Below are 20,632 nucleotides of genomic sequence, written 5' to 3' on the forward strand. Positions count from 1 at the left end.
TGCAGGAGAGGTTAGGATCGGCTGGGGCTGTGGATGACCAGCTTGCTGTGAAGCCGAGGAGAGCAGTCCTACTGCAAATGGAACTGCCAAGTGGTGCCAGAAGCTGCAAATGCCAACCCAGCTGTTGTGGACTGGGTTAAGGCCGTGTGGGTTTTTTCTTGGCCTGGAGAAGTTGGAGGAAGGACCGTCTGTGGCGTTTAACGTGGTCTCTGGAGCCGACCGTGGGAGGATCTTGCTGGGCCGTGGGTGCTTGGGTATTGCCATGGTTTTAAATGCACGTGATGCCAAGCAGTAGAGAGCTGCCATGTGCTTAGGCTCTGAGGGAGGTCGGGTATGTCGGGTGGAGGAGAGGAGGGGCTGGTAGTCCCCAGCCTGTGGTGCCCCGCAGTATGGGGCGGGATGGGAGATGCCCTGGCAGGACCCTGCTAGCTGAGGAGAAGAGCTGGGTGTGAGGGAGGAGGGACTGCTCCTGCTCTGCATCTGTGACAGACCACTAAGCCCCGCTCCTACAGCGTGGTGGTACTGCAGCATGGTTCTGTCCTCGGTGTCGTGGGGGCTTAGATGGCTCTTAGCTGCCAGAGGAAACAGGAGGCCAAGAGGGCTGGGGTTAAGGCAGCGTCAGCCCCAGGAACAACTACTTGACCGATCCTGTAACTGCATAGATATGGGTGTCCTTGACAGCTGTACCCTTTCTTGTCTAGGTTGGGATGTTGTGCCGATACCTTGCAGAGTCAGGTCTGAACCTCTATCCGGAATCTATCCATCCTTCTGTGGCACTGTCTTCTGGCAGTCGCAGCCTTGGATACTGCCTTGTTGACTTCCATGTCAGAGATTCCCCTTGAACTGTGATTAACTTCTTGAGGCTTGTAAATTTTCTTCTGCATGTACACAGAGACAGCTGTCTGCATTAAAGGGTATCATAGTATTAAGGAAAAAGAAAAGCTAGGAGGCATCACACTTGTTAGGGCCAAAGATTTTGCTTTGTTTTAAAAAAGCAATGGGAGGAGAACAACTTACTCTGCAAGTAACTGCACAGTTAATGTCTCAAAAATGCAGGCATTTGAAATGCTGTCTTGCTTCAGAGAAGAAGTAGAGAAGCAGTTCAGAGTTTGGAAGTGAGATGTAAACTAAACAAAGTGAGAAAACGAAATGGGTTCCCAGCATGGGTATAAAAAGGGGGACAGCAAAGCCAGGGTTGTGCGTTCAGGTCTGTGCTACCAAAACCAAAATGAAATCGTTGTTCTCCCCTACAGTGTGGGGCTGCATTGCTCAGAACGCGGCAGGGGAAACACGGACAAAAGGAGCCACCTTGATTTTCCTTCTTTCTCATCGGGAAACAAATACGAAGCCTGTTCTGGCTCAAGAAGACTGAGCTGCCTATTTGGGACTTCATCAGGTGTCAGTGGGTAAGTGATCTGACTGCAGTTATTTGTTAGAGGATGTTTTGGTAGCATCTAAAATGATTGAGTGTTGCAGTCAGTCCTTTCTTGAACCGAGCGCTGGAGTTCTTCCTCCATGGGTTAAAATGGGGGTAGTGAAGGCTCCTTCTGCACCCCCTCGTATAAGCTGCCTGTGGCAGCACTTCCCCCCCCTCCCTGGATCCTCACTGCAGCTCTTTGCCTTTGCTGCAGCTCTGTGTCCTCTGCAAGACAGCAGCCGTGTCCAGTTATTCTGTGGGTTTGATGGCGTGGGTGCAGCAATGATGACAGGAAAGGTGCTTCTGATGTGCCTGTTTCAGACCCTGTGCAGGGGTTTTGGTGTTCAGAAGCTGGAGAGTGCCTGTGCTGTCAGGGTTGACCTCGGAGCCCGCAGCAGGGCTTCTGGGGGGTGCTGGCTGACGGTGCTCTGTGTCCTTCTAACGCTGCAGCAAAGGAGAGGTTAATAATGCAAGGTGCCTGCTCTTGCCCGCGGCTGTAGGCTCCTTTGTTTCTGCAGGAGGAGAAGAGCTGTGTAAACAGTGTTTCCCCGGGGCTGGGGGGAAGGATTTTCAGCCTGGGTGGAGCAGCTCCCTGCATGAACCAAGTTCTCTGTGCCTCTAAAAGAGAGCAGGGCCACCAGCCTGGTTTGGTCAGACCCCGCTAGGATGGAGCAGGGTGGCTCGCTTGTGCGCTGCGCTGTGCACGAGTGTGATCCCCTGTCTGCTTCCTTGGGACTAGCTGCAGCCTGTGCTGCTGGGCATGTGTCTGTCAGGAGCGCAGGCAGCCAGCTGGGAGCCAAGTGTGAACCGGGAGGGATGGCTCCCAGCTGAACTGGATGGTGGCAGCTGGATGCTGTGAAGGAGAGCAGAGGTGAGCTGCTGGGGCAGGGGGGGTGTTGGCAGGGGAGGAGGGGCTTGGTCCCTGCGGGAGCAGAGCTGGCTGTGTAGGACCCCAGGAACAGAACGGAGAGGGGGCAGTGATATAAACCCTGTACCCCCAAGTCCATGGTCGTGAGCTTGGATGGTGCTGTGATTTTCAGCCTCTGGGCTCTTTCTGAAAGTGTGCGTCTCCCCCAGGGGAGGTGGCTAAGCCCTGTCCCGGGGAAGAAGCCTGGAAGAGACTTGGTTGTCCTTCCCCTTCCCTGTCTCAGCTCCGCCTGTGTGTCTGGGCGTCCAGCTCTGTGACAGGGGTGGTCTGCCTTACATTTCCATCTCCAAGCATGGCGAAGCCCAGAACTGGGTCAGAAAGCGGTGGCTGCAGTCCTCTACATCCTGCAGGGCATCCTGAACCATGTGTGTAGGCTTGCCAAGTGTGGGCACCCATACCGACTGTAACTTCAGGTCCGTGGCTGCTCGAAAATGGCAGCTTGGCAGGGCTGTCTGGTGTCTGTAGCCATCAGGAGCCGTGGCTCTGGTGAAAAAGCTGCAAGACCAGCTGGCTGTGGCCTCCCTCTTGTCGTCTGCCAGCAGGCTGGCTGACAGCACACACCAGCCGTGCCATCTCCCCAGCCTGCTCTCTGGGAATGCAGTGTATTCCTATCCCTCAAAGTCCCCGTGAGCTAGAAAAAAAGAATAGTCTGCACTGTTCACCTTCCCTGCCCCCAGAAATGAAGCAGCTTTGGCAGAATGTGCGTGTTTTGCAAAATGTTGGAGCACCCCAAGGGCTTTGCGTGCAAAACACGAGCGAATCAAATCAAGCTGCCTTTTGCAGAGAGCGTGGGTCCCCTTCTGCTGGATCACCAGGGTCTCTGCAGCTCCCCTTGCACGGGGCTGCATCATCTCTTCCCTGCTGCCTGCCAGGGTTTTTGTCTGGGTGTTTAAAGGCCCTGGCAAAGGGAGTTTGCCTCCCGTGGGGCTGGGAGCGGGTTGTGCAAGGGGGACCCACGCTCTCCCTCCAGTGACAGGCACTGCAGGGAGGCTGAAGAGCCTGTCTGAGCTGGGGCCCTCTGGGTGCTGTGCTTCTCTAGCCTGGGTGGCTGGAAGTAGCTCCTGCAGACCATCTTGGCGTGCTCTTGCCGAGCGATGACCTCTTCAGTGCTGTAAGTTGGGATTTCCACAGCGACAAGCTGTGCTGCTGTGTGTGCGCTGGTGTAGTTGCCCTCCAGTTGATGGGCGTGGGTATGTCCAGCCCAGGGTCTGGCAACAGCAGATAGATTTGCCTCCATTACATGTGAGAGTTGGGATGTGGGAAGAGGAGCAAAGGAGAAAAAGGCTTTGAAGTCAAGGTGTATGCATTAAAAAAACAAACAAACAAAAAAAAAGCCCCCCAAAACTGAGCATGTTTCTCTCTGTCCAGCATGCTTGAACTCCCCTGTCCCAGGCTTCTCTTGTACTGTGAACTCTGCTTTACTTTAGGTTGAACCTGTCTAAGAAAAAAAAATAAACTGGCTAAACTTTGTGCAGAAAACTCTAAGATCCCGATGGGTCTTAACCTATACGAGAAAACAGAGTGAACTAACCCTATTGCAATGTCCACGTGGTAAAATGGGGGTGAGCAAGCTGACCTGTGATCGGAGGCTGACGAAGGAAGGCGCTGGCTGGGAAGAATGGTGGGTCCTGCCTTCCCTGCTTCCCTGCCCTGCGTTTGCCTCTGCCAAGTAATGACTGGCTCATCTCGGTGGCAGTGCAGGGAGCACAGGCTAAAAGTGAAGTGGCCCACCGGTAGCGTGTAACTCTGAGATCAAAGTCTGGAGGGAGGAGGGTGAGCCCTGGCTGTGCAAGGCACCGGAGGGTGATGTGCTGCACATCGGGGTGCCTTTTTATTGCATGCCTTCGTGTTTTGTTGCTCAGTCCTTGGAAAAGACTGTGCTGAGGATCAGACGTGGCCCCGTGTCCCTTTCCTGTGCCAGGCTGAGCCTTGCCTGAAGGGCTGCAGTTACCCAGGATTGCAATGCTCGTGTTCCCAGGTGCAGTGCGATAATGGCTGTGGGCCTTCTGAGGTCCAGTTACTTGGGCAGAAGCCTTTTTGAGAAGGAAGTATGGGGAAGACTAATATACAACACAAATTCTTTTTGGATGATTATTTCACACTCTGCGATCCCATGGCATATGCCCAAGGCTCAGGCTTTGAGGTGTCCTGCTTGGCTTCTTGATGAAATACCAGCGATGCTCACTCTGAAGTGGGAATAAGTCTCCAGCTGTCTGATTTGGAAGTGCTCTCGTTTGCCATCTTACGCAGCTCCGTGTTTCCCCTGTGGTCTCACCAGCCAAAGAAGCAGTTCTGTCCTCCTAGCTGGAGGAGCCTCTGTGTCCTTGAAAGGAACGTGAGGGATTCAAACAACACTCAGCAAGCAGTGACCTCCCTCGAGCCCTGTGTCAGACCCTGCACAAGGGCAGGGCAGAGGCGCCCAGGTAAGTGCATCTGTCTGAATGGACCACCGGTGTGCCTGGTGCCCGAGCTCCTCAGCGAGGGCGTAAGGGCACCTGTGGGCTCTGTCAAGAGTTGAGAGCTGTGTGTGATGCTGTGCTTAGCAGGGTTTGCTGGCTGCGGTGCTTCCCCGAGGACAGGTCAGTTGTGCTGGTTTGTGCCCGGGTGTGAGCCTGCGCCGAGAGCCCTGCCGCAGGCAGGCTGCGAGGGGCGCGGTGGCAGCGCAGCAGGTGAGCTGCTTGAGCTGGGCTCCAAGTTATCCCAAAGTGAGCAGGCCAGAAGAGCAGCTGGTCCCTTCTGAGGGCAGTGCTGGCACCTCTGTGGGTTGTGTGGCTTGATTTTTAGGATCTGTTGTCATAGTGGGTGTTTCCAGATGGCGTGTGGCTCTTGGATGATGAGTCTGGAGTGCTGGCTTGCTTTCTTAGCCCCGGGGGAAACCCTGTGGGTCCTGCCATGAATTTCTCTAAGGGCTGCCGCCGTGTTTTGTGCTGAGACGGGCAGGGCTGTGGCTGTGCTGAAGCTGGGAGGGTGTGTTGGAGGCAGTGTGGCTGCATGCTTGCTGTGGGCGTTGCACGCGTTCCCTGAGCTGCTGTTGGTGCTTGGAGAGCAGGCTGTGCTAGCCAGGCACCTGCAGTGCCTGTGCCCAGCAAGTGCAGGGAAGCGCGGCTGGTTCCAGTTGCCCTGGGGCAGGGGTAAGTGGGAGCTCCCTGCTGAAGCCGTGAGCTGGTGTGGTAGCTGGGCACAGCTGGGCTCCTGTTTGTGGGTCCCCCTGGGCTGGCAGAGGCTGGGTGGGAGCCGGCTGGGTGCTGAGCATCCCTGCAGCCCTCTGCTGTGCCTCTCCGCGTCCCTGCCGTTGCCACGGTGGCATCGGCCACTGTCCCTGCCGTTGCCGCGGTGGCATCGGCCACTGTCCCTGCCGTTGCCACGGTGGCATCGGCCACTGTCCCTGCCGTTGCCGCGGTGGCATCGGCCACTGTCCCTGCCGTTGCCGCGGTGGCATCGGCCACTGCCCCTGCATTAGCCACTGTCCCCGTTGAAGTGGCAGCCAGGACAAGGGGCTGGCTGTCAGCGCCGACCGGGAGTGCGCGGAGTGCGCGGGTGTCCCTGCGGCCCCGCCGGTGAGGTGGCGGGTGGCTTTCGGTGCCGGGGCCACCTGCGGGTGGGAGGGCTTGGGAGCGGGGCTGGGGGCAGCTCGGAGCGGGGACACAGAGGCAGGGCTGTGCCTGGGCCGGGGTGACACGGCTCCTGCCAAACGCCTCCCGGCAGGACGTTGTGCCCATCTTCCGGCGGGGTCTGTGTCCCTGCAAGGAAGCTGCTTGTGGGGGGGAGGGTTTGGGGGATGTGGCTGCCTGTGGAGGGAGGGGGGGGCTCCTGAGGCACCTGGAGGCTGCAGACATCCCTTGTCAGGCACCGGCAGTTGGAGCCCCTTCTCCTCCCCTCCCGAGCCGGACAGGGAGCGAGCTTTGCTCCCCGAAAGAAAACTCGGTTCTTCCTTGCTTCCCATTCCCACGGGGTGTCGGTGTGCCTGCATCCGGACTGGGTTAACCGTGGAGGGGGTGGAAGCTGCCTGCTTAGCTGCTGCTGCTCTCGCCCTCCTCATCTTGCTTTCTCCCTGTGTTGCCCCGTCTGTAAATGAGGGGTGAGATGAGTTGTTCTTGCTCTGTCTACAAAATGCTGTGAAGGCTCGCGATGAAAAATCGGACAGATGGCCCAGGTAGAAGTGACTGCAAAGCTCACTGCTTTCCTTGCATTTTAAATCCATAGGTGACTTTCTGAGAAAAAGCAATTTGTGTATACATCTAGAGAAAATGCAGAGGCTAGAGTGCTCCAGGAGGGAGCAGATGATTCTTAACAGGCTGTCCAGCCTCACCCCTTCACTGAAGGATGAGCAGTAACTTGGTGGTGAAGCCAAAGCTTCCTCTGTAACACCTTGGGGTTGCAGCCAGTGCTGTAGTATTACAGCAGCAATCCAGAAAATGCAGAATATTTACTCTTCTGGCAGCCAGTAATGTGTGTGTGTGTGCTGGAGAAGCAGGCAGAAGGCTGGAGCCAGCCCAGGCCGGCTTGGGGGGTTGTGTTTCTGCTTTTGGTTGTTTCCCTGCCTCCACTCTGGTGTCTTCAAACTGACTTAATGTTTATGCTCTGCCAGAGGTAGAAACTCCTGTGTGACAACTGGGCATGAATATACGTAACTTTTCACTGAGGAAGTTTTGAAGACTGAGGTTCTAACACTTTGGGTTGGATTAAGGCTCGTAGGAGCATTTTGGACAACTGGGCTGATGCCCGAGCTCTCAGGGTCCTGGCAGGTGAAGGCAGCTGGTGGGTATACGTGAACACCGTGCAGCCTGTGCTGTGCGCTGCGAGTTGATGGTGCAGAAACTAAGAGATGGTGCAGAAACAAGGGGAGTGAGTGGTGTTTAGGGCTGCTGGCAGTGTCCCTTGTTCCATCTTGGTGTGCACTTAAAGGGTGGATTAACAAATTCTTGCAGATCATCAGAATGGAGATTACTGGTCTTATGCTTTTTCATGCTGCCCAGGGAAGCGGTTGAGTCACTGTTCCTGGAAGTATTGAAAAGGCACATAGACGTGGTGCTTAGGGACATGGTTTAGTGGTGGACTTGGCAATGTTAGGTTTATAGTTGGGCTCAATCCGAAGGGTCTTTTCCAACCTAAATGATTCTATGAAATGCGATCCAGGTGCCAGGAAAAGAGTAAATAAAGAGGGAGTTGCAAATCTGCAAAGCTAGGGTAGCCGAGATCAAATGCTGGGTGAGGCAGCCTGGAAAGGGACAATAGTACTGTAAATACTTAGGCAGGAACCAGAGTTACTGTAAATGATGGTACGTGAGGCTAGGGAATCTCCAAGCAGACCCTTGGAAGTGAGCTTGGTTGCTGTCACTGTCAGCTGGCAGCTGAAGTTTATTGAAAGAAATTAACAGGAAGGTATAACATGAGGCTCCTATTAATTATCTCGGCTATGGTAGAGCTTTTGTAATAAATTGCAGGATGGCAGAATCAAAGTGATAAATTAGAGGTGGACTGGAATATAAAGGTGACAGGTGAGGCTTCCTGCGTAGCAAGGCTTGATTTAGAAAGCACTCAACCACTTAGCAGCGGGCTGGAGGGGCAAAAGAGTAGTCTTGGAAAATCTGCTTCTCCTTTCCTGGCTTCCTTGAGATGCTGTTGATATGGTAATTATAGGTAAGCAGGTGATTTCTAAGCAAGAGATGTGATGATGCTACTGAAGCCTGAACAGGGCAAGACGGTCTAACTGAACAAAATTGTTCAATAGCATCCTGATTCTCACTTTTAACGGATCTCCTTGTCTTGCTCTTCCAGCAAAGTGTAATAGAAAAGCAAATTAAGCAGTTGCTCCAGAGAGAGATGGTTTATCTTTGCGGAAGCAAGAAGAGGATTTATTGTGTATGCCAAAGCAAGACTGAGCCACCAGTCTGTGCTCCTACCAGAAAAGCTGGGTGTAGTGTGTTGCAGCGCAGTGTGCGGGTCCATCCCCAGCCTCTGCCTGGAGAGCAATCGGCTGGTGTCAGACCGGCTCAGAGGCTGGTGCTGGTGCTGCAGCACGAGTGACGTGGGGTCCTTCGAAACAGGAGCACTGGCACATGGCATGGTGACAGCTGCAGGATCTGTATGGACAGAGCTGTGCCTTTCCGTCAAACTGCCCTTTTTCTCCTAGTGGGCATTAAGGATTTTGCTGTTTGTTCTTAATTTCCTGTCTTGTTTGAGCACAGTACCATCAGAGAGCGGTTCAGTTTCATTTATAGAGGGAAGCTGTTGGACATGCACACAAAGGGATTTGGATGCTTTAGGGCCACATCTAAGTGCTCTCGTCAAAGTGTTCCTCAGCACAGCTTTTGCCAAGCTCACGGGTGCTGAAGGGCCACTCTGTGCCTGCGTTGGTTGAGCTTTCTGACTTTTCAAGACGTGAAGCCCTGCCTTGTGCCTGCAGATACTTTGGCTGTACGGCCCTAGCCCGTATCGTGAGCCAGGCAGTGTTCAGAGGTTAATACTGCTGCCCTAAGGAGAAGAGGTGCTTTTATTTATCCTTAATGTAGCTCATGGCCAAAACACTCGCCTGGGAGCAGGATGATCCTGTGCAGACCCTTCTTTTCTGCCTAACCTGACTCAAGGAATCTCTGTAGTAGCTGTGAGCCCACATCATGAAACAGATCCTTTTCTGTCACCTTGAAGATTGTCCTGATCTTTTTGATTTTTTTCTCCAGAGGCTCCTTATGTGCTGCACATGAGTCATTAGCTAAAAGACTTTGTAACCCAGGGAGCAGAGCCCCCCCAGCCAAGGGTTTTCCTTAGCTCTCAAGCATCCTAGCTGCTAGCCTGCAGATCAAGCTTTTTCTCACTTGCTTTCTGGAGGCAGCATTGCTAGGAGATCTGGAAGTGATCTTGTTACCGAAATCTCGGAATGAAGAACTTATCGACACCAATGTGATGTAGATAAGCAGACACTTCTTTATTAATGGCCGGGTGTGTGAGCGAGTCCTCTCACGATCAACGCACGCCAGGTCCCAAAATCAGATTCCATATATAGAACTTATTCATACATATTCATTAATTATTCATGCATAATCATAACATTTCCCGTAAATCATTAACATACTCTCCTCCCATATCCGATTCTGTGCAGTAGAGCTTAGAAAGGTCTAGAAATGGGTCTGGGGTGCAATTTGGGTAGGTGGTGTATGAGTCGGTGGTCGCGATCTCCCCCTGCCGGAATTACCTTTTACTGAAGTTCACGGTTTCTTGGCAGGTAACCACAAGCTGTTCCAGTCGACTCTCCCCAGTTCCCATTCATCTCATATTCTGACATTTCAGTACACCTCTGCATACAGAAGACTGGTTAAATACAAAGAAACCTTTCAACCCTAAAGTTATTACCTAAGTTTTAACAATGGTTCCAGCCCCTTCTTCTAGCCTTGGTACAGGACGTACGGAAGATCCCATAACAACTTTTACTGTGCAGCTATAAGTTTCTTATAAGATTTTTTTTCTTATCCTTCTATATTTTAATTTTATTAAATGATTTTATAAAATCAATTAATCAATCAAATAAAATCAATCAATCTTAACTTATTAACAAATCGATAACAATCTTGTCTGGGCTGACGAGCAGGGCTGAGGAATGGATTTGGCCCTCTCCATCTCCCTGGGAGGGCGGAAAGGTTTGGGCTGGAAAACCAGAGGAGTTCAATGGCAGGGACGCAGCTGAGTGTGGGAGCAGGGTGCTTGGGTTTGAGAGCAGGCTGAGATGCCAGCGTTGGATGCTGCGGTGCTTGCAGGCTTTGCACAGGTTCCATGTGGCTTCTGCCATGCAGCTCCATGAAGGCACTTTGCAGCTAGTGGTTTCCCTTGCTAAGCACCTGTGGCTGCTTTGTCAAGTCCTCTGAGTGTGAAGCCTGGCTCCAGCTGTGCTGCTTGCCTGCAGCAGGCAGGAGTCACTTCTGTGCCGAGCCGGGGAGGCTCTGGCATTGCTTCTGAGGTGGGGGAGCGGTGGGCAGGAGCACGTGGTGGCAGACCTGTGGGTGCATCTGGGGCCAAGCATGAGAGCCCTGATGGGTCTCACCTTGACGTCTGTCTTGGAGTTCTGCCTTCTGAGGCAGGAAGCATCACCCAGCGTCTGGTTCCCTTTCTTTAGAGCGCTTCTGTCTTGGAGCCTGGAGCGCACCGGGGTGTCATATCTGAGCTCTGCAGTTCCTGCTCAGATTTGTGGCTGGACACCATGTGGGAGACGTGTTGGAGTGAGTTGCCGCAAGCTAGCTGGCTGGAGAGCCAGCTTTTATCTTCCCTGACCGGACTGTAAAGCCCCAGATAATGTATGCTGGTTTTCCAGCGGAGGGTTCCTGGTTCCCTGCTGAGCAGATGTGCTGATTTGGTTTGCTTGTGGCCGTGAGTCTCATGGGAAGCGTTTGTTTATGCCGTATGCTGCGCTGAAAATGCGTGAAGCTCCCTGGCAGCCGAGATGGCCTTGTAAGTTGGATGTCCTCAGCTGGCGTGTGTGTAGATGTGTGCACGGTTAATTGGAACAAGCTCATTAGGTGGCTACTCACCAGGTGCAACAACAGAGGACACCCCAAAGGCATTGTTGGAGCTGTGGCAACACGGTGATTTGCCTGTTCTCTTTTGCGTTGATGTGCTTGGGGTCCTCCCCAGGCAAGCAAAATAGGAATTAAGTTCTTGCTTTGTAAGTCAGCATGGAGGTTTTTCTGTACTCCTTAAAGAAATGAGTAGCTTGTCTGCAGTGTCTGGATGAATTTACCTGAAGCTGGGATCTGTGAGTTTTTGCTTAATTTCGGGATGTCAAAAAGTGTTAGGGTAGAGCTGGGTCTTTCAAGTCCCATAAAATAAGAAGTGGGCAAATCCATCCGTCCCTTGGTCCAGTTAGCCAGAAAGGGAGGGGAAATGATTTCTAGTCCAAAGTAGTGCTTAGTAAGTGCTGTACATACCTCTCTTTGATTTTTGTCGATGCTTGAGACCTGCTTTCTGGGGGTGTTTTCTCCTCTTTCCCTTTCTTGCACCCGCACTTTTTGAGATGCAGATGGAGAGGTCGTCAGCAGGCTGGTGGTAGAAAAAGAATGGCCCATGGACCTGTTGACCCATGCGGCCTGCAGGATGAGGATGCTGGAGAAGAGCTGCCGTGAGGATAGCCTTAAGTGGCCCTGCTTTCACTAACGTTGCATTTATATTTGAGCTAATTGCTCATGCAGCTTGAATGGTTTCATGCTTTTCTTTCTGCTGTTACACCTTCGAACGCCTGTAGGGAGCCTTGAGTTTGGGTGTTAATAAGTGAAAAAAGGGGCCCTCGTTCTCCATGGAGAAAGGCTCTTGGTCACTGTGGCAATTTCATGCCTGGAAGGAGTCCTGTTTGCTGGATCATTTTTGCAAGTTAACCAAATTAGCTTTGAGAAACCATAGTTGATAATCAGAGTACTGAGCTCTGTGCTCCATTAGTTAAAACCATCACCAACCTCCTTGCACAAAGGGTGGGCATTCAGTTTGCAAAGTAGGAGAGCGGTCTGATTTTGATGCTCGGGGCAGCAGCGATCCCCGGCTTTAAGGTTGTTCCTAATACTCTGAGCACTTAGTAGGGTCAGGCGCAGAGTCGCATCGGGTCAGCTGCTTTTGCAAAATGAAGCAGTGAAGTGACATTTCTCTTTTGTTCCCACCGAAAAACTTTTGAAGAGTAATAAAGGACAGTTTGGGTATTAATCGAGATTTGGATAAAAATTCCAGTAAATAGTTCCAAAATAGGTGGAAGTTGGAGGGAGAAGGTGAGAAATGCCAGCAGGCTCTGATGTGTGCGTGTGGCTTGTGAAAGGCTGTTTTGGCTCAGGGAATGTTTGTTGTGGGGTTTTACTTCTGTCAATCTTCACTCTTCTGCTTCAACATGGTCTAATTATGAGACAGGGTGGGGAGGCCGCAGTTATGAAGGATGCCACAACCCGGAGACACAGCTGTCTCCTTTGGGTCTGCCATGAAGGGGATTCTGGATTTTCAAAGTCCTGTTGTTGTTCCTTGCAGGTCAACTGAGGCATGGCCACTGGAAAGCCCTGCTGGTTCACGGTGTCCTCCAGGATGGCTGGTGGATTCCCGAGGCAAGTGGTAGTGCCTCGTAATCCGAAGCTAGTCAGAGAGACGGAGAAGCCTGCAGCTGTAAGTACCTGCTGCGGCCAGGTAGGAGCTGTGTAAGGCTGGAAACTGCCCCCACGTCCTTCCTCTACCTGCCCCTCCTGTTGTCTGGCCGCACTGTGAAGCTGGACACCACCTCCCCGTCTCTCTGCTGCCGTGCTTCTGTCGGAGGTGGCGATCATGGTGCAGTAGGGGATGGACTGTGTGCTGCTTCAGGGCAAGCCCAGAGTCTGTCTGGATGTGCCACCGGAGCCAATTTAAATGGACGTACCGGGCATTGCACCGGAATAGCTGAAGCATGAGCGTGTGCTTCGTTCTGTCCCCTTTGTGTGGGCAGCAATGTTTTGTCACGTCGGGATGCTTGCCAGCGCTGCTCTGACCATACCTGCCCTCCAGGCAGCTGGGCACGTGGTGGGCTGCTCAAACTCTGCCTGAAGGTTTCGAGAGGTATGGCTGGTCCCAGATGGAACAGGTTCCAAAACAGTTGTTCTGTCCCGTATCCCCTGTGGAGCACAGACCCAGCGCTGCAGACAGCAGCGGAGTCAGGGCAGTTCCTCCTCCCCATCCTCAGATGTCCTTTGCTGACCAGAGCTCACCTGACTGAAGGCGACCTGGCGCTGAGGCTCTGTCGAGGAGATCTCTCTGCATACTTCTGTGGAGAGGTCTCGGAGGCCAGAACAGAGAAAACAAGTGCTAATTCAAAAGAGATAACTAAAACCTGGAGCCATTCCTCTCCACCTCAGTTTTGGCACAACACTGCTTCTCTGCTTTCCTCTGACTCACCCAGCAGTGACGTCTCCACATGTGTGGTGGTTGTAAGCGTTGTGCAAGGATGGAGTTAGGGGGTTGCTGGTAACTCCTCCCGACCTTCTTCAAAGGTCACTGGCTCAATCCAGCAAATCTGAAGAGGAAACAAATGCCTGAAGAGCCAAATCCCCCAACATGTCACATCAAATCACAAAGGAGAAGCTACTGGGACAGAGCCACTTGGTTGGAGCGTGTGCATTCCGCTCTCTGTCATTAATTTACTGATGTTAAATATTTCAGTGGGTAATTATGGGACTTCCAGGACTATCCTAGTGGCTGTGATCACAAATTATTCATCAGTGGCTCTTGCACAAGAAAAGCCTTTCTGAATGAAGGCATTTCTGTAGCTCTTGCTGGTGTTTTGCATTTCAGCTGACTCCCTCTGCCTTCCTGAAGGAGATGACTCTTAGCACCAAGCAGAGGCTGGCCAGCACTCGGGAGATGCGGCAGCCCCAGATTACCCAGCTTCTCGACGTGAGCGAAGCCTCCCGTCATAAGGTAGCCTTTTCTTGCCCTTTTCCTTGCTGTTTGACGTGACATTTGAAGTGGGCCTATGCTTGTGACAGGCTTGCCTCCAGCTTATCTAAATACTTTGGTGGTGGCAGTTTGTCGTTTCAAACTGCTGCTGGTGGTGGTGGCGTTCCTTCTGCTGGGGGAAAGGTGAAATGTTTTCCCCCAGTGAGCTGTTGAAGTCCTGGCCTGCACTAAGCCCATATAAATCACCTCTGCTGAAGTTGGTGGCTTTTGCTGGAGACGAGCTACTGTGGCTAAAGCATGATCCTGGAGAAAGGCTGGGGGGGGACACAAGGATGCAAGTTTGCAATTTCCCACCCTCCTGCTGAAATAGGCAGCCCTTGGTCTGGTGTAGTCTCTGTCAAACGCTTGGGGTCATCGGATGGCCTCAATGGTGGCAGCGTTGGTCTTTGAGGGCTGAGGGCCTACGGTAACTCTTCAAGGTGTAGCTCAAGCAATTGCATGAATGCTTTGGGTTGGAACGACGAGTGGGACCCTTACAGGGTGTTAGATTTTTCAGGCTGCCAGGTACACAGGGGAATGGCGCTGGGCAGAGGGGAGCGGGTGTGCTTTATCTGGATCAGTGTTTGCTTACATGTATGTTGAAAGCTGCTCTTCTTACACATCTGCTTAGTAGAACGCACGTTCCAAGTGGGTAGATGACTGAGGTAGGCTGTTGAGTGGAAAAGTGCCAGCAAGAGACCTGTAAAAAATTGGTTGGAGATTGCCTTAGACAGCACGTGAGGTTGGGAACGCCTCGGACGAGCGCACACAGAACTGGCCGTGTGCTGTGGCTGCTGGCTTCAGCACGACCCTGACTCCTGTGCAGAAGCAGGAGACGTGCCTGTGTCTTGTGAGTGCGAAGAGTTCAGCTGGAAGGGGGGAGACAAAGCAGGGAGGGATTTTCTCCAAGTAATGCCTCTGCGCCGTAAGCGTTTGCTGTTTCTGTGTGTCGTCAGGCGCGCTTCTGTAGTGGTATTAACTGACGTGGCAATAATGGACTGTAATGAAGCATCCGTTGAAAGCTCATGGGAAAAGGAGATGCCAAGTCCAGCCCTATTCAAGTTGCGCAGTAGTGCTGGGGAAGGAGCTGAACCTTATCACCTCATCTGTTGCTTTCTTAACGGCGGTGTTCCTTTTTGGCCTGTCTTCTCTTCCTCATGGTTTCTAGGCTGTGTTTCAAAAAAGAGATTTGAGGATGGGTTGGACTTGGTCACTGTCTCAGGGTAAAGATAATCCCCAAACTGTTTCCCGTGGAGTCTCCTGTAAATGCTTGGCTTTCACTTGCTGCACGAGTGCTTACGGCTCTCGCAGTAAGTGCTCTGGAGCGGTGTGACCGTGTTAGCCCAGGGCTCTGCCGGAGGTAAGCGCTGCCTTGCCTTTTGGAGCAGGAAACCTGGAGAAACGGCCAGCAAAAGAGCTGCTCGCTTGAGCCTGCTCAGTGTGGCCCAGAAACATTTGATCTGCTCAGAGCACAGGTGGGTGAGCTGCCGTTCCCCTGGCGTGAGCTGGGCAGGCGTACTCACCGGGAGACTGTACTTCACTGGGGACCGATGTAGTATTCTCTGATTGATGAATCTTTCTCCCAGCGGCTGAAACTCTGTTTTGCATCTGCAGTTCTCGGCACCTTCCCCGAGACAGCGCTCGTTCCAGCCTTTCCCGTCAGAGGTGGTATTCCAGAGCTACGTCCCCTATGAGGTCTATGAAGTGCCACTGACTCTGAGGAACGAGGACAAGGTAAGTGCTGGGATGTGGAAGTTTAACCCTGTGCTGGAACTGGAGAGCAGTGTCATCCGCGCGGTGCACAGCACAGCCAGTCACCTGCTGCAGCACAGCACATCCGGAGTAAAATGTCTCGCCACCTTTATTTTGCAAGATGGTGGAAATCTTGCCATGCTGAGGTTTCTCGCCCTGGTTTTGGCTGTGTGTTGGTAGTCCCTAACCGAAAGGAGCTTTTCTAGTCAGCATCCTTCCCCCTGAAAGCCCTGGATGGCTGGGAATGTTGAGGGCTGTACAGTTCTTCCCTGCCCTCGTGCTTTCCCTCGAGTGTGCACCGCGTCCTGGTGGCTCCGTGGTTAATCTTGGTTTCCACAGGGCAGCTCTGCCTCTGGGTGAGCTGCACAGAGAGCTGAACGGGCTGTCGGAGCTCGGGGGTTGAGTCTTCTCCGCTTTATGCTGGAGTAAGTTATAATTAGTGGTAACAGCGCTTCAGGAAAGGTGGTTTGAAACAGCAGTGGAAACAGACTGATGTAGCAGAAGCAGTGGGAGGCCTTTAGGTGCCGCTTCAGGCTCCTGCTAAGCTTAATTGGGTTCTGCTCAGGTTTTTCTGAGGCAATGTGACGCTCTGCTTCCCCTTTGGAGAGCCACAGCACGTTCAGAGTCAAGTGCCCTCGGAGGTCTCCACCTTTGCTTGAAAAACCTGATCATTTTGAGATTTCCGAAGAAAGCTGCAAATGGAAAAGTTGGAAAATGTCAGCAGTTTTGTTCCACTGTAAAGAGGGAAATTGAGACCTTTTGAATTTCAGTTGGGGAAACATTTGCTGGAATGAGGCATGTGCCAAGAGCAAGCTGGTGGGAAAAGGCAGAGGGAGGAAAGGAGCTGAGCTCAGTGTTCTCTCACTGCGCACTTTCCTACACGCAAGGGTTTCTCTTGATCTGTAGCAGTAAGTGCACTGGCAGCAGAGAAAGGTCAGGAAGAGAGGTGTAATTAAGGATACTCTTTTGTAATGAGGAATAAGAGGTATGTGTGAGGGGAGGGTGGGATGGGAAGATGGAAGTGTGCGCAAGAGCCGGTGAATTCCGCCCAGATTTCCAGATTTACCTGCTGGGGGGGACAAACAGGTGGACAACAAAAAAAAGCTGCCAAGGCAGCGAGTGGAAGGACAGCGGGAGAAGTCCAAGTATTTCCTGAGAGAACAGGTTTTGACAGGGATGTGGGTGAAAAGGGAAGACCCTTTGGCTGGGAAGGATGCGTGTGTGGTCCCTCAGTTATTCCTGGAGAGTACTGCACCATTCCTGGTCTGGCATTTAACTTGGGAACGTGGATAAGGTGTGGCATGGGTGCCTGCACCCAGGGAATGCCACTGGTGTGGTCTACACTGGGGTTTGGGCACCCCTTGCTGTAGGTATCTTCTTCCCAATTAAAATGTGCCTCAGTTTCTCTCTTCCTACTCTCTGCTTCGTTCCCACTGAGTCTTTTGGCTTCAGCTGCTCCATTATCCATGCAGCACCTCAAAATGGTTATCTTTGCCAAGTACCAGCCAACAGGCAAACAGTTGATTTGCTCTGTTCATGCTTCCTCAGGTGGAAAAGAACATCTGCATAACATTTCTGCCCTTCCCAGTAAGGAATAATAAACTTGTCCAGCTGCACCTTGGGGTTTACGTGCCCTGTAAAGGGGGAGGCAGTGTGTGAATGTGGGATTTTTCCAAACCGAACTAGTTTTGAAGCCGGTAAGACCTCAGCCATTGGAGAGCGTGGGTGTAAAAGTAGGATTAGCTCTAAGGAAAATCCTTGGTATGTTCTAAATACAGAAAGGTAGAGATGATAATCCTGAGAGGGTGTTCTATTCTAATTTTGTTGGCTTTTGGCAATGTCCTGGAGAAGAGCAGTGTTGTGCTCTGTCTCAGAGTTTTCGCGCTGGTTTCCCAGATTCTTCTGAATCTTATACTGCATGGCAGCCTGAAGTTGTTTGCCCCCTAAAAATCCAGCTGACAGCAAAATGTATTCCAAATAGAGGCTCTGTAATGGTGCAACTACAGAAGTGCTTCGCTATATACTTACTGCTCTCACCTGTGTTGTACAATTGCTTTTCTGTCTTCAGGCTGTTCCTCAGCACCCTCAGGTGTTCTGGGTGGCTTTTGCTGAAGGTCTTAGCCACACGTGCTCCTCTCCTAAGGGACTTGGTGACCAAACTGCTTGTGTGCGCTGTGAAACTGGCTCCTGGAACCCGCTGCCCCAGGACATTGCTGGGTTCCAAGGGCGTTTGGAGAGTTCAGGACTGCCTGGGCCATGGGTTACCAGGCTCGGGTGGGTGGTGCAGAACAAGCCTCCATTTTTTCCAAGCCTCCTGTGGGGTTGTTGTTTGTCAGTGAAGCTGCCCGTGAGTCCAAATCACCTGCTTTAGACTTTGAGATTTGGTGCTCAGGGGTCGAGAAATGCCTGCGTGCTGTCTGTGTGCTGGTGGTGTCCCAGAGGGCAGAACCGTGCAGCAGGGTGCCTGCAGGGACTGCTGGGGGTGGGCAGGGATCCCCAGGGATCTGGCTTGCCTGCGCTGGCAGCTGCCTGGCTACGGTCACAGGCAGCAGGAGCCTCCGGAGAGCAGAGGTTGGCTTTTAAAACTGAGACTCCAGCGGCAGTCAGTGCCGGTCATGTATCTCGAGGCAGAAGATGCCTTTGGAGCCCATAGTTGATAGCCACAGCCTGGGGGGGGTCGCCTGGCTTTCCATCACTTTGCCAAGTTGCTGGCTCTCATCCTCTGCATCAGCCTTTCCTTGTAGCGTATTGTGCTTCTCCCTTGCTTCTTTACAGCTCCCTGTGAATTTTCCTAGCCATCCTCTGTTTGTGGGGTTGTCGCTTTGTCTTCCCATGTTCCTCCTTTTGCTCTTCAGGCTTGCTTTTATTACCAGTGAGGCCACAGTATGTGTGGTCTCCTCCTCTTGCTGGTCTGCATGCATGACTCTAGCCCTGCTCAAACCTAGCATGTTAAAGTGCATTTCTTCCTTCCCCCAGGATTAACACGTACTGTTTGGCTTTCAGATAACACAGTCCCCTTCTAGGGGCATGACTGCCTGGGTGTGTACAGGCAGAAGCCGGCAGGTTCTTTGGGCCTGTTGAATACACGGGTGGCTTGATTCAGATATTATATCTCGGTGCTGCTGGTGTCTTCCCTGCTTGGCCCTTCCTTCATTGCCCTGCTGCCTCTGGCCTTGAGCTATTTTGCCCAGGCAGAAGGGATTAATGTTGACTCTTGTGTATTATGTGCACGTACCTCCAGAGCTAAAAGTGCTTTGGAAAGGTGGTTAAGGAAGGCTATTGGCAGGTCTCTTCTGCTCCTGTTTCCACAAGCTGCAAAATCATACTTTCTTACCTTTTCTGCAGGTTCCTCAGCTGCTGAAGGTCACCTTGGAGAGGTCACCTTATTTCAAGTTGATCAGCCACCATGCCGTGTGCCGCAAAGTACCGCCTGGCATGCTTGTGACTTTCCACATCGTTTTCACCCCCAATGAGAACAAGGTGAGACTGGAGGTCCCAAGAGACAGGTGCCTTCAGCGGGAGGCGAACCTGCGGGGCTGGGTTCAGAACAGGGCGTCTGCTGTGGGGTTTGCGGCACTGCTAATATCTGTCCGTTGCTGTATGGTTATGGGTTTGCTCTGATAATTATAAATACAAAAGCCTATTTAAAATTGACCTGTTGTTTGGAGGACGCGAAGTTGAGCCTGATCAGAGTGAGGACCACCACTTTTGAAAACTGGAGTCACTGGGATGCGTATCACGTTGGACACAGCAGTGAGACAGTGGAACGTTCTGTCTGAAGCCGGCACTTTCCTTGCGCACTGGTTATAGCCCGTGCCGTGCTGCAAGGTTTGCTCTAGGCTGTGGTCAGGCAGCCTGCGGCTGGTCACATCCTGGCTGGCAGCACCATGCGATGCCACCGCAGCAGGGACTGACGGGCTGTGCATTCCCTCCCCGTGTTTTCCTGGGCGTTTGCAGGGGAAGGTGCACGTGGGACAGTAGGAAGATGGCCGGGAGGAGTGTTGATGTTTAGCCATCCCACCTCTCTACTCAGTGTTAGGGGCTTAATTATGATAGAAAATACTAGAGGAGTGAATAGATGCAGAGAGCTTTCCTCTTTCCCATCTGGCAACCAGTTCCCTGCCTCACCCAGGGCTGGAGCGAAGGTGATGCTTTTTCATACCCTCTGTGTTCCAGCCTTGCCGCTGTGCTGCCCCTGAGGATACTTGCCTGCCTGTGCTCCAGCTGTGATTCTAGGGGAGAAGATGTGCTCGTGGCGGGGAGCCAGCCTGGCACAGCCGCACTGAGCTCTAGATGTCTTTAATCAGCAGGGGGCCGGTGTGCTGCAGATGACAGAGACATCTGGAGCACACCCAGGCATTGAAGGGGCAGGTAGAATCTGCAGGCAGACACTTACCCCGGAGCCTTTGGGCAGTCACGCTGGTGTGGCTGTGGCTGTGTGCATGTGGCTGTGGCTGCTGTGTCAGCTGGCACCTATTCCCTGCCCCATGTGCCATGCTTTTGCTTGGAGGTTGGAACATCGGTGCTGTGGCTCTGGCAAGCCTGGCACGGTGCCGTGATGTGAAGGGGTGACAGTGTTGTCTGGAGGCTTCTTAATGCAGAAGGGTTTAGCACACGGCATGGAAGGGAGGAAGCATTGCAGGGGCATACAGCCAGGCTGACTCTTTCCAGCAGCACTCTGCTGCCTCTTGGCAGGGTTCTTTGTGTGGCTGTGTGGGCGAGGCGAGGTTAGGGGATAGCTCTGAGCCAGCTGATGCTTCTGCGCCAGGCCAGAGGCGCAGGATCCCTTTGGGCACAGCTGTTCTCTCATCTTCTGTTTGCTGCTTAGATTTAGTTTAATGCCCTGTCCTATCCTCAAACAGCGTGGCTGTAGCAAACTAAAGAGGAAATGCCCTGCGGCCCCTGGCTCCCTGAGCTTGTGAAAGGATCTGTTGCTTTGGGGAGGGACTGAGAAATGGTTTTACATCATTCGTATGGAAGGTTAAAATGACCTTGGCCTAGGGCAGTTCTCCATACTGCCCAAGTGACATAAGAGCTTAACCTCACCGAGGCAGGCTTTGCAGAGGACACTGCTTCCTTTAAAATGTGATTTATTAGTATTCATGAGCATTCAT

At 52.5% G+C, this 20,632-nt stretch overlaps 1 pseudogene; it reads left to right on the forward strand.

Moving 5' to 3' along the window:
• The first annotated feature begins 12,623 nt into the window (after nt 1-12,623).
• LOC129735206 (hydrocephalus-inducing protein homolog) overlaps nt 12,624-20,632 on the forward strand; it is a 100,063-nt pseudogene continuing 92,054 nt past the window's right edge.

This window comes from Falco cherrug, unplaced genomic scaffold (genome assembly GCF_023634085.1).
Source record: "Falco cherrug isolate bFalChe1 unplaced genomic scaffold, bFalChe1.pri scaffold_58, whole genome shotgun sequence".
NCBI lineage: Eukaryota > Metazoa > Chordata > Aves > Falconiformes > Falconidae > Falco > Falco cherrug.